The sequence below is a fragment of the Ailuropoda melanoleuca genome, chromosome 3 (genome assembly GCF_002007445.2).
Source record: "Ailuropoda melanoleuca isolate Jingjing chromosome 3, ASM200744v2, whole genome shotgun sequence".
Classification (NCBI taxonomy): domain Eukaryota; kingdom Metazoa; phylum Chordata; class Mammalia; order Carnivora; family Ursidae; genus Ailuropoda; species Ailuropoda melanoleuca.
Window position 1 is genome coordinate 105199034 of NC_048220.1, and position 11647 is coordinate 105210680.

The window sequence follows — 11647 nt, forward strand, 5'->3', positions numbered from 1 at the left end:
CCGTCATTATGGTGACTTCCCTACCTAGAAGGACATTATCTCTTTCTCTTTTTTCTCTCATATCTGAAGGCCACTTAGAGCTTTTTAGGCTGAAGAGGCTGTGCAATTTGTGTGAGAGAGAAGGATTTCATCGTGTGCAAGGACTACTGACCTACTTTAAAAAAAAATTATACCTAGTTTTAGAAAGGGTTTTGAAAAACAGACAACCTTGTACTCTGCAGTTGGGAGTATACATTGTTATGGCTTTTCTGAGGGACAATTTTATAATACATAAGTTTTTAAATATGTGGCGCTCTGACCCACTAATCCTGGGAATTTATCCTAAGTATGTTTTGTGTTTGCAAAAATTTATGCAAAAGGAGAGCTTGTATTTTTTATAATATTAAAAAGTTGGAAACACAAATCCAACATTAGGTTAAATTATGACTCATCCAAAATAAAATGGTGCGATGTCCCCACACGTTGCAAAAATACATCTATTGATAGGCAAATATATTTTTGATTGATCAGTGGGAAAAGGCTGGTTTATTAAAAACAGTACGCAAACTAAAACTAGACAAAGACATTAGGAGAAAATAAAGTTACAGATCAAAATGTTTCGTGTACATACATGTAAAAATTGTAAATAAAATTTTAGCAAATCAAATTCAACAATATATTAAAAGGGTAATGCATCAGGGCAGAATGGGATTTGTCCTAGGAATAAAGGGTTGGTTTAATATTTGAAATCAGTGTAATTCACCATTATTAACAAACTAAAAAAAAACGAAATAAATAATTATCTCAATAGACACAGAAAAGAATTTGGCAAAATCCAACATTTATTCTTAATATAAAACTCCCAGCAACTAGGAATAGAAGGGAACTTTCACAACTGGTAAAAAGCATCTATGAAAACCTACAGCTAATGTCATACTTGATGGAAAAAATTGAATGCCTTCCCTGTAAGAAAGATCAGAAGCAAATCAGAGACATCTACTCTCACCACTTCTATTCAATATTGTGTCAGATATCTAGACAATGAAATTAGGCAAGAAAATGAAATAAATGGCATCCAGATCAAAGAAAGAAAGAACTGTCTTTATGTCTTTATGAAGATGGCATGATACCAATATAGAAAACCCAATGGAATCTACAAAAGAAGCTACTACTAATTGGTTTGCAAAGCTTCAGGACACAAGGTCAATATACAAAATCCAATTGTATTTCTCTGTACTAGCTGAGAGCAATCAGAAATTGCACTTATAATTGCATCAAAAATGTGCAATAATGGGGGATAAATCTGATGAAAGATATGAAACATCTGTTAAAGACTATATAATCTTCATAAAGACAATAATATTTTGCTAAAAGAAATTAAATAAATGGAGAGGTACACTTTGTTAATGACTCAGAAGACTCTTTGTGGTTAAGATATCAATTCTCACCAAATTCAGCAGGCTTTTTTTTTTTAAGTTGACCAACTGATTCTAAAATTCACATGAAAATGTAAAGGACCTAGAATAGCCAAAATATCTTTGAAAAAAAGAACAAAGATCAAGAGCTAACACTGTCTGATTTCAAGAATTATAACAAAGCTATAGTAAGCAAAACTGCATAGTGTTGCTGCCAAGACAGACAAGTAGATGAATAGACCAGAATAGAGCCCAGAATAAATTCTACCCGTATGTGGGCAACTGATTTTTGACAAAGGTGCAGAGGCAAAGTAGTGGGAAAGGATTCCCTTTTCAAGAAATGGAACTACAAAAATTGGATATCAATATGCCAAAAAAAAAGATCCATACTTTACATTATATATATTAATTAACTCAAAATAGACCTATGGATATTAGGCCTAAATATAAAACCTAAAACTATAGAATTTTTAGAAGAAATCATAGGAGAAAAATTTTGTGACCTTGGGTTAAGCAAAGATTTCTTAGCTACAACACCCAAAGCACAATCCATTAAAGAACAAATCACTAAAGTGGACTTCATCAAAATTAAAACTTTTGCTCTTCAAAAGACACTGTTGAAAGGATGGAAGGAAAAGCCACAGTCTGAGAGAAAATTGTTGCAAAGTTATGTCTATTGAAACACTCATACCCAGAATACATGAAGAACTCTCAAAGCCCAGTGATGAGGAAATAACTTATTTTTTTTAATAGGCAAAGGTTTGAATAGACCCATTACCAAAGGAGATATATGGATGGTAAATACACATATGAGAATATGTTCAACATCATTAGTAATTAGGGAAATCCAAATAAAAGCCATGGTGAGATACCACTGTATACCTAAAATTTAAGAGATTGACCATACTAGTGTTGGCAAAGATGTGGAGGAACTGGAACTCCCCTAAAAGGAAGCAAATACCTATAAAAAGACTTGTACATAAATGTTCATGGTAGCTTTAGCATAGTAGAAAATGCAACCTGTTCTGTAGCGACAGAAAGCAAATCTGGTTTCTGAAAGGGGAAGGGGTGGGTAGAGTGAGTGGGAGGTATTACAAAGGGGCATGAGGAAACTATTGAATGTTATGTATAATGTGTTCATAATTTTGATTGTGAGGATGGTTTCCCAGGGGTGTGTATATATTTCAAAACTTACCAATTATACACTTTAGATATGTGCAGCTAATATTAACTATACCCCAATACAGCTGCTAAAAATGTGAAGCATGATTCAATTTTGGTTCTTTTTTAAAAAGAAGTCATTTGCATATATAGTCAAGCACTTTTGAAGGGTATGCAGAACATAAAACGTTATAGGAATTTTCACCAAGTTGATTGAGTTAGGAGTGAAATTCAATGCTTTTTTTTTTTTTTTGCTTGCCTGTGTTACTGTATTTTTAACAGTAATGTATTGATTCACAATTAAAAAAACTTCATGTGAGGAGAAATTGTAATGATTTGTTTCACTATTATGGAAATACAATGTTAACAAAATTTATTTTTAACTCATATGGGAAAGTACATAAAGCACAAATGTACAGTATAATGAATACTTCTAGGTAATGTCACTTTTCAGCCTCCCCTTCTATAACATGATTGATGCTATGAAACACCAGGAATCCCAGCTGGAGTTAGCAGAGTTCTCATTCACAGTGCATCATCATCCATTTACCAATGGTCAGATGTCAAGCAACAAGCCCTTGGAGGAGATGTTTAGCTATGAAAGAAAGGGAGGTAGAGCAGAGCATCCTATTACTAGATAAGAAAGCTTTAACCCAATAATAAAATCTTTGCTCTTTGGAGACCCAGACCACAAGCGTGGAAAAAGTGAGGCTTTGAGAAATACATGGAAGGCTTCTTATAGAATACAGAGCGATAAAATGCAGATAAGACAGTATGGTTTATGACTTTAGGGTAAGGGATGGTCATACACCTTGTTGAGATTCTAATGGAAGCCATAGATCCTCCTTCATAAAATTCACATATATGCACACATGCCAAGTTTTATGTGCAATTTCAGGAGCAATCACAAAGTCCATGAAGTTAATAGACCCTGGATTGCAAAAGAAGCTCTGGAAAAAGGAAGGCAAGAATCTCCGCTTCTCATAGCACTGAACAATCTACAGATAGTGGATAACCTACTTTGGCACTAAGGTTTGCATGCAAAGTAAAGCAATGCTAAATCAGATTAGGGAAGTAAGCCACCAGACAATGAACGTCAGGCACCATATGACTGGCACGACACACACTATCTGATGGCAACTTACGTTCTGAAGATCACCGACAGGACCCGAACTGGCCATTCCAGTTGCAACGACGTAGGCTGAATTCTCTGCAGCTACATGCTTCTACGTGGAGGATAAAATCTCCACTGTCTGTGCCGCTTTGGCAAAAACTGGGACCCAATTGCAAGGCCCTGGGTGATCTGGTCCCTCTCCACCTCTCCAGCTTTTTCCTGCAGCAGCAGCAGCACCTTTTCCTTCCAGTCTTACCAGCCCTTGTCGAGTTCCCTAAAACACCATGTTCCCCCTAGCTGCGGAGCTTCCACATACACTATTCCTCTCTTTCCCTGATTCATTCCTCCTCATTTCTCAGATGTCAGCTACCACTTCCTCAAGAGAACCCTCTCTGACTTCACGCACCCACCCAGACTCTGCAGTCCCCAGGAACTTCTATTTTGTAACACATCACAGTTGCGGTATTTATTTGTTTGTCTCCCTTCCTGGACTGAAGTTGCATGAGAGCTAGCACATAACCCTTTTGTCCCTCAAAATGGGAACTTCAGCAATATATTTTTACAACTTTTTACTTTGAAAAAAATTCAAGGTGGCAAAAATAATACAAAGTTCCCAATATACCTTTCACCTAGCTTTCACTAATGTTAACATCTTACAGAACCCTAATGCAAGGATCGAAGCCAAGTAAGTAACACAGGTGAAGTCCTGTTTCTGGGCCTTTTTCTAATCCAGCATCCAATTCAAGAGCCCACAGTTTCTTTATTCTCTCTAATCTGCGACTGTTCCTCAGTCCTTCCTTATTGTTCATGGCCCCGCACTTTTGAAGAACACTGCCATTTACTTTGTAGTGTCTCTCAGTTTGGGATTGTCTCCTCTTTCCCCCTCACTGAGGCTAACCCATTTTTGACAAGACCACGGCAGTCTCATGATGCTTTATCAGTGCGTCATAGCAGGGGTGCACACAGTCAATGTCTTACTGCTAGTGATGTTAACGTAGCGATGTGCATTTGGTTAAGACGGCGTCTGCCAGTTTTCTCACCAGAAAGTGACTGTTTTCCCCTTTGCACTTGATATCTTGTAAGGAAACACCTAGAAACCATGAAAATCCTTTTTTGTTTTGTTTTGTTTTGTTTTGTTTTGTTTTGTTTTGTTTTGTTTTATTTTGTTTGAGAGAAAGAGAGGGCATGAACACATGAGCTGGGATGGGGAGAGTGGGGGGAGATGGGGAGAGACAGAATCTCAAGCACACCCCTGCTGAGTGTGGCACCCAATGGGGAGCTCAGTTTGACCCTGAGATCATGACCCGAGCCCAAATAAGAGTCGGTTGCTTAGCCAACTGAGCCACCCAGGCACCCTGCAAAATCCTGTGGGTTTTTTTGTTTGTTTAATTTTTTTTAAAGATTTTATTTATTTATTTGACAGAGAGACAGCCAGCGAGAAAGGGAACACAAGCAGGGGGAGTGGGAGAGGAAGAAACAGGCTCCCAGCAGAGGAGCCAGATGCGGGGCTCGATTCCAGAATGCTGGGATCACACCCTGAGCTGAAGGCAGACGTTTAACAACTGCGCCACCCAGGCACCCTGCAAAACCCTGTTTTTAATCATACTTTGACCCAATAATTAGTATCCATAGGTGTTCCTTGTTATTACAATGCTATTTGCCTAAGGGTGATTTTTTTTTTTCTTTTCCTGACATTCCTTCTACATTTAACTGGGATTCTATTGTGAATAGACTCATGGATTTTTCTTTAATTCAATGGATTAGAATACATTACTATTTTATTGCTCAAAATGTCCAAGATTTGACCATTGAAAACTCCTTCAAGTTGGCTCCTTTGTCCTTTCAGTATGCCCCGATGCTCTCATTGCCCACAATATATTTATTTTTTCAATCCTAACATACACATATTTTTAGAATTGCTAACCCCTACTCCTGTGAAAAACAGACTGACTAATTCGAGTCCAATATTTGTGTGCAAATCCATTGGTCTTAGCTTTATAGTATCCCATTGAAATACTGTAACTTCAGTTAGTTACCTTTCTTACTCACCTCCCTCAATGCAGTTGCATTCATTTGAAATACAATTCGTTTGTTATTGTTTGTATTCCATATTGAATTCCCCTCATCTCCTGGATGATCCTAATCATGTTCTGGGTGTGAGGAACATTGTTATGGTTCTAAGAGTCACAGTTACACAAAACGATCTCATTAGTCCTGGCTCATATTTACTAATGAGCAAATGCACATATATTTATTTATATCCACCCCTTCTGTCTTACGTGAAAAGTAGCACATCACACTTCTCTGAACTTTGCTTTTGCACATAACACTATATCCTGGAAATAACTCCATATCAATTCAAAGATCTTCCTCATTCTTTTGTTTTATTAACATATAATGTATTTTTTGTTCTAGGGGTACAGGTCTGTGATTCATCAGTCTTACACAATACACAGCACTCACCACAACATGTACCCTCCTCAATGTCCATCACCAGCCACCCCATCCCTCCCACCCCCTCCACTCCAACATCCCTCAGTTTGTTTCCCAAAATTAAGAGTCTCTTATGGTTTGTCTCCCTCTCCGATTTCTTCTTGTTTCATTTTTTCCTCTCTTCCCCTATGATCCTCTGCCTTGTTTCTCAAATTCCATATACCAGAGAGATCATATGATAATTGTCTTTCTCTAATTGACTTATTTCGCTTAGCATAATACCCTCTAGTTCCATCCATGTCATTGCAAATGGTTAGACTTCATTTTTGATGGCAGCATAATATTCCATTGTGTATACAGTTCATTTTTATCCTTGCTTTCCTTGCCTTTCGTGATGTGGCCAGGAAGAAGTTGCTGTGGCCAAGGTCAAAGAGGTTGCTGCTTGAGTTCTCCTCAAGGATTTTGATGGATTCCTGTCTCACATTTAGGTCTTTCATCCATTTTGAGTATATTTTTGTGTATGATGTAAGGAAATGGCCCAGTTTCATTTTTCTGCATGTGGCTGTCCAATTTTCCCAATACCATTTGTTGAAGAGACTGTCTTTTCTCCATTGGATATTCTTCCCTGCTTTGTCGAAGATTAGTTGACCATAGCGTTTAGGGTCCATTTCTGGGCTCTCTATGCTGTTCCATTGATCTGTGTGTCTGTTTTTGTCCCAGTACCATATTGTCTAGATAATTACAGCTTTGTAATAGCACTTGAAGTACAGAATTGTGATGCCACAGCTTTGGTTTTCTTTTTCAACATTCCTCTGGATATTCAGAGTCTTTTCTTATTCCATACAAATTTTAGGATTATATGTTCCATTTCTGTGAAAAAGTTGATGGTATTTTGATAGGGATTGCATTGAATGTGTAGATTGCTCCAGGTAGCATACACATTTTCACAATATTTGTTTTTCCAATCTGTGAGCATGGAACATTTTTCCACTTCTTTGTGTCTTCCTCAATTTCTTTCATGCGTATTCTATAGTTTTCTGAGTACAGATTCTTCGCCTCTTTGGTTAGATTTATTCTTAGGTATCTTATGGGTTTTGGTGCAAATGTAAATGGGATCAACTCCTTAATTTCTCTTTCTTCTGTCTCATTGTTGGTGTATAGAAATGCAACTGATTTCTGTGCATTGATTTTATATCCTGCCACTTTGCTGAATTCCTGTATGAGTTCTAGCAATTTTGGGGTGGAGTCTTTTGGGTTTTCCACATAGAGTATCATATCCTCTGCAAAGAGTGAGAGTTTGACGACTTCTTTGCCGATTTCAATGTCTTTTATTTCTTTTTGTTGTTTAATTGCTGAGGCTAAGACTTCCAGTACTATGTTGAACAAAAGTGGTGATAGTGGACATCCCTGCCATGTTCCTGACCTTAGGGGAAAAGCTCTCAGTTTTTCCCCATTGAGAATTATATTTGCTGTGGGTTTTTCACACATGGCTTTTATGACATTGAGGTATGTACCCTCTACCCCTACACTGTGAAGACTTTTAATCAAGAAACGAGGCTGTACTTTGTCAAATGTTTTTTCTGCATCAACTGAGAGGATCATACGGTTCTTGTCCTTTCTTTTATTAATGTAGTGTATCACATTGATTGATTTGTGGATGTTGAACCACCCTTGCAGACCAGGAATAAATCCCACTTGGTCTTGGTGAATAATCCTTTTAATGTACTGTTGGGTCCTATTGGCTAGAATCTTGGTGAGAATATTTGCATCCATGTTCATCGGGGATATTGGTCTGTAATTCTCCTTTTTGGTGGGGTCTTTGTCTGGTTTTGGGATCAAGGTAATGCTGCTCTCATAAAATGGGTTTGAAAGTTTTCCTTCCATTTCTATTTTTTGGAACAGTTTCAGAAGAATAGGTATTAATTCATCTGTCAATATTTGGTAGAATTCCCCTGGGAAGCCATCTGGCCCTGTGCTCGTGTTTGTTGGGAGATTTTTGATTACTGCTTCAATTTCCTTGCTGGTTATGGGTCCGCTCAGGTTTTCTTTTCCTACCTGCTTCAGTTTTGGTAGTTTATACATCTCTAGAAACGCTCCCATTCCTTCCAGATTGTCTAATTTATTGGCATATAATTTCTCATAATATGTTCTTATAATTGTATTTCTTTGGCATTGGTTGTGATCTCTCCTCTTTCATTCATGATTTTGTTTATTTGGGTCCTTTCTCTTTTCATTTTGATAACTCTGGCCAGGGGTTCATCAGTCTTCTTAATTCTTTCAAAGAACCAGCTCCTACTTTTGTAGATCTGTTCTACTATTCTTTTGGTTTCTGTTTCATTGATTTCTGCCCTGATCTTTATTATTTCTCTACTACTACTAGGTTTAGGCTTTATTTGCTGTTCTTTCTCCAGCTCCTTTACGTGTAAGATTAGGTTGTGTATTTGAGATTTTTCTTGTTTCTTGAGAAAGGCTTGTATTGCTATATACTTCCCTCTTAGGACTGCCTGTGTGCATCCCAAAGATTTTGAACAGTTGTATTTTCAGTTTCATTTGTTTCCATGAATTTTTTAAATTCTTCTTTAATTTCCTGGTTGACCCATTCATTCTTTAGTAGGATGCTCTTTAGCCTCCACGTATTTGAGTTCTTTCCAACTTTCCTCTTGTGATTGAGTTCCAGTTTCAAAGCATCATTGTCCAAAAATACGCAGGGAATGATGCCAATCTTTTGGTAACAATTGAGACCTGATTTGTGACCCAGGATGTGGTCTATTCTGGAGAATGTTCCATGTGCAGTGGAGAAGAATTTGTATTCTGTAGCTTTGGGATGGAATGTTCTGAATATATCTGTGAGGTCCATCTCAACCAGTGTGTCATTTAAAGCCCTTATTTCCTTGTTGATCTTTTGCTTAGATGACCTGTCCATTGCACCGAGGGTGGTGTTAAAGTCCCCTACTATTATCGTATTATTATTGATGTGTTTCTTTGATTTTGTTATTAATTGGCTTATATATTTGGGTGCTCCCATGTTAGGGGCATAAATATTTACACTTATTAGATCTTCTTGTTGGATAGACCCTTTAAGTATGATATCATCTCCTTCCTCATCTCTTATTGCAGTCTTTGGTTTAAAATCTAATTTGTCTGATGTAAGGATTGCCACCCCCAGCTTTCTTTTGATATTCATTAGCATGATAAATGATTTTCCACCTCCTCACTTTAAATCTGGAGGTGTCTTTGGGTCTAAAATGAGTGTCTTGCAGACAGCATATAGATGGGTCTTGATTTTTTATCCAATCTGATACCCTGTGTCTTTTGATTGGGGCATTTAGCCCATTTACATTCAAGGTAACTTCTGAAAGATATGAATTTAGTGCCATTGTATTGCCTGTAAGGTGACTGTTACTGTATATTTCTGGTCTATGTTACCCTGGGGCTCTCTGTTTAGAGGACCTCTTTCAATATTATTGTAGGGCTGGTTTGGTGATTGCGAATTCTTTTAGTTTGTTTATCCTGCAAGCTTTTTATCTCTGCTTCTATTTTCAATGACAGCCTAGCTGGATAAAGTATTCTTGGCTGCATATTTTTCTCGTTATTGTACCCTGAATATATCATGCCAGTCCTTTCTGGTCTGCCAGGTTTCTGTGGATAGGTCTGCTACCAATCTAATCCTTCTGCCGTTGTAGGTTACAGACCTCTCATCCCGAGCTGCTTTCAGGATTTTCTCTTTGTCTCTGAGATTTGTAAGTTTTACTATTAGATGTCGGGGTGTTGACTTATTTTCATTGATTTTGAAGGGGGTTCTCTGAGCCTCTTCTGCATTCTTTTTTATAGCTAAAGTACTGTGTGGACATACTGTGGTTTATGCAGTCACTTTCTTATAGACATTTACATTTCCAGTCTTTGTGGTCACAGTGCTGCAATGAATAATCGTGTGTGGGCGTATTTTTGTATTGTTGGAAGTGCGTATTCAGAGGAAATTCCCAGTGGTGGAATGTTGGGTCAAAGAGTAAGCGTTTTGGAAGTTTGGTTAGGTACTGACAAAATTCTAAGAATTGTACCACTTTGCATTCCCACCAGCGGTGTAGGGATGTCTGTCTCCCTATAGCCTTGCCTAGCAGTGTGGTTGTACTTCCATTGTTCACCAGTCTGAGATGTGACATTCTCTCTATTGTTTCAATTGACATTTCTCTAATCGCGGGTAAGTTTGTACATTTTTCATGTTGAAGGGCCATTTTTACATGTTAGTGTGAGTGTGTGTGAGAGAGAGGAGAGTTGTCTACTCGTGTTTTTTCTCAGTTTTTCTATTAGGTTTTTATTCCCTTGAATGTTTCATTCTTTATAATTTAGAAATATTAACGCTTTGTCTATGATATGTGCTGTAAATGTTTTCTTCCAGTCTTTTGACTTTATGGTATTTCTTAAGCAGCAACTTTTTTTCTTTTAATGTAGTCAAATGTATCAATCTTTTATCACCTCTCGATGTTTCACCTGTTTTCTTTTAGTACTTGTATGGTTTCATTTTCTGACATTTAGACCCTGGATCCATTTGGAGTTTATTCTGCATATGGTGTGAAGTATGAATCTATTTTTCAACTCTTTCCAAATGGCTTTGAGTTGGCTCAGTACCATTCCTTAAAGTCTATTTTGCCTGTGATTTGAGATTTTTTTGTCCCCTCCCCAATGAGACCTGGGGGAACATTTGACCCAAGAGCCTGGCATGACATGGAAAGATACACTGAGCTAATGAGATTCCATTCTAGGATATGAACTGAGAACAACTCTGAGAACCAAGCCAAAGAAGCCAAAGGGGTAAAGACTGGCGTGGTCACAGGGTAATAGGAAAGCAAAAAAGCAAACCCAGGGCACTGGACAGTGGTGAGGCCGAATGAAGCAGGGATAACAAGCAGGTCACATGATGGAAACAGAAGAGACAGTCCCTGGAATCACCTCGGCTGGTCTGTGCCGCCATAACCAACCCTTCCAGCAGGAACAGCCCACCACAAACAAGCTCCTAAAATCCCAAGACGGACAAATAGGCAGCCAAGACAAGGAGGAATTCTCAGGAAGTCAAAAAGCTTTACTGCCATTCTAGGCTTCAAATGAGCCCAGAAGCTGGGAGCAATCCATGGGTCAGTAGGCTGTCGTGGAGGGTGGGATGATGGACAAACCCAGGCACCTGATGTGAGTTTACGCCTTTTCGTGGGATCCTTGCTCCACAGAGCAGCTGCTGGTGGGTTCCAACTCTTCAGTGGTTACCCCATTCACCCTGACAACATTCCTAGGCTGGGGCAGGCAGCCTCGTGGTCCCTGCAGCTCGCATCTCTGAGAGGCTGCCTCCCCCTCCCCGAGCCCTGGAAGAGCCTGCTCTGTGGGTCAGACACTATGGATTTGGCCCTAGGGAGCGAGAAACGGCACTGGAGGAGTTGTCTCAAGACCGAAAAGAGAAGGAATGCACGTTCTTACATCAGAGGTTCCAAACTGGCCACACTGGGCCAGATTTCCCCACTGACAAGTCTGTTTGGCCCTTTAGGCCTGCATAGTGTTT

General features: G+C 38.6%; 1 pseudogene; it reads right to left on the bottom strand.

The window, feature by feature from the left end:
- The window catches only part of LOC100472110, a 36851-nt pseudogene that overhangs the window by 16809 nt on the left and 8395 nt on the right, over window positions 1–11647 (bottom strand).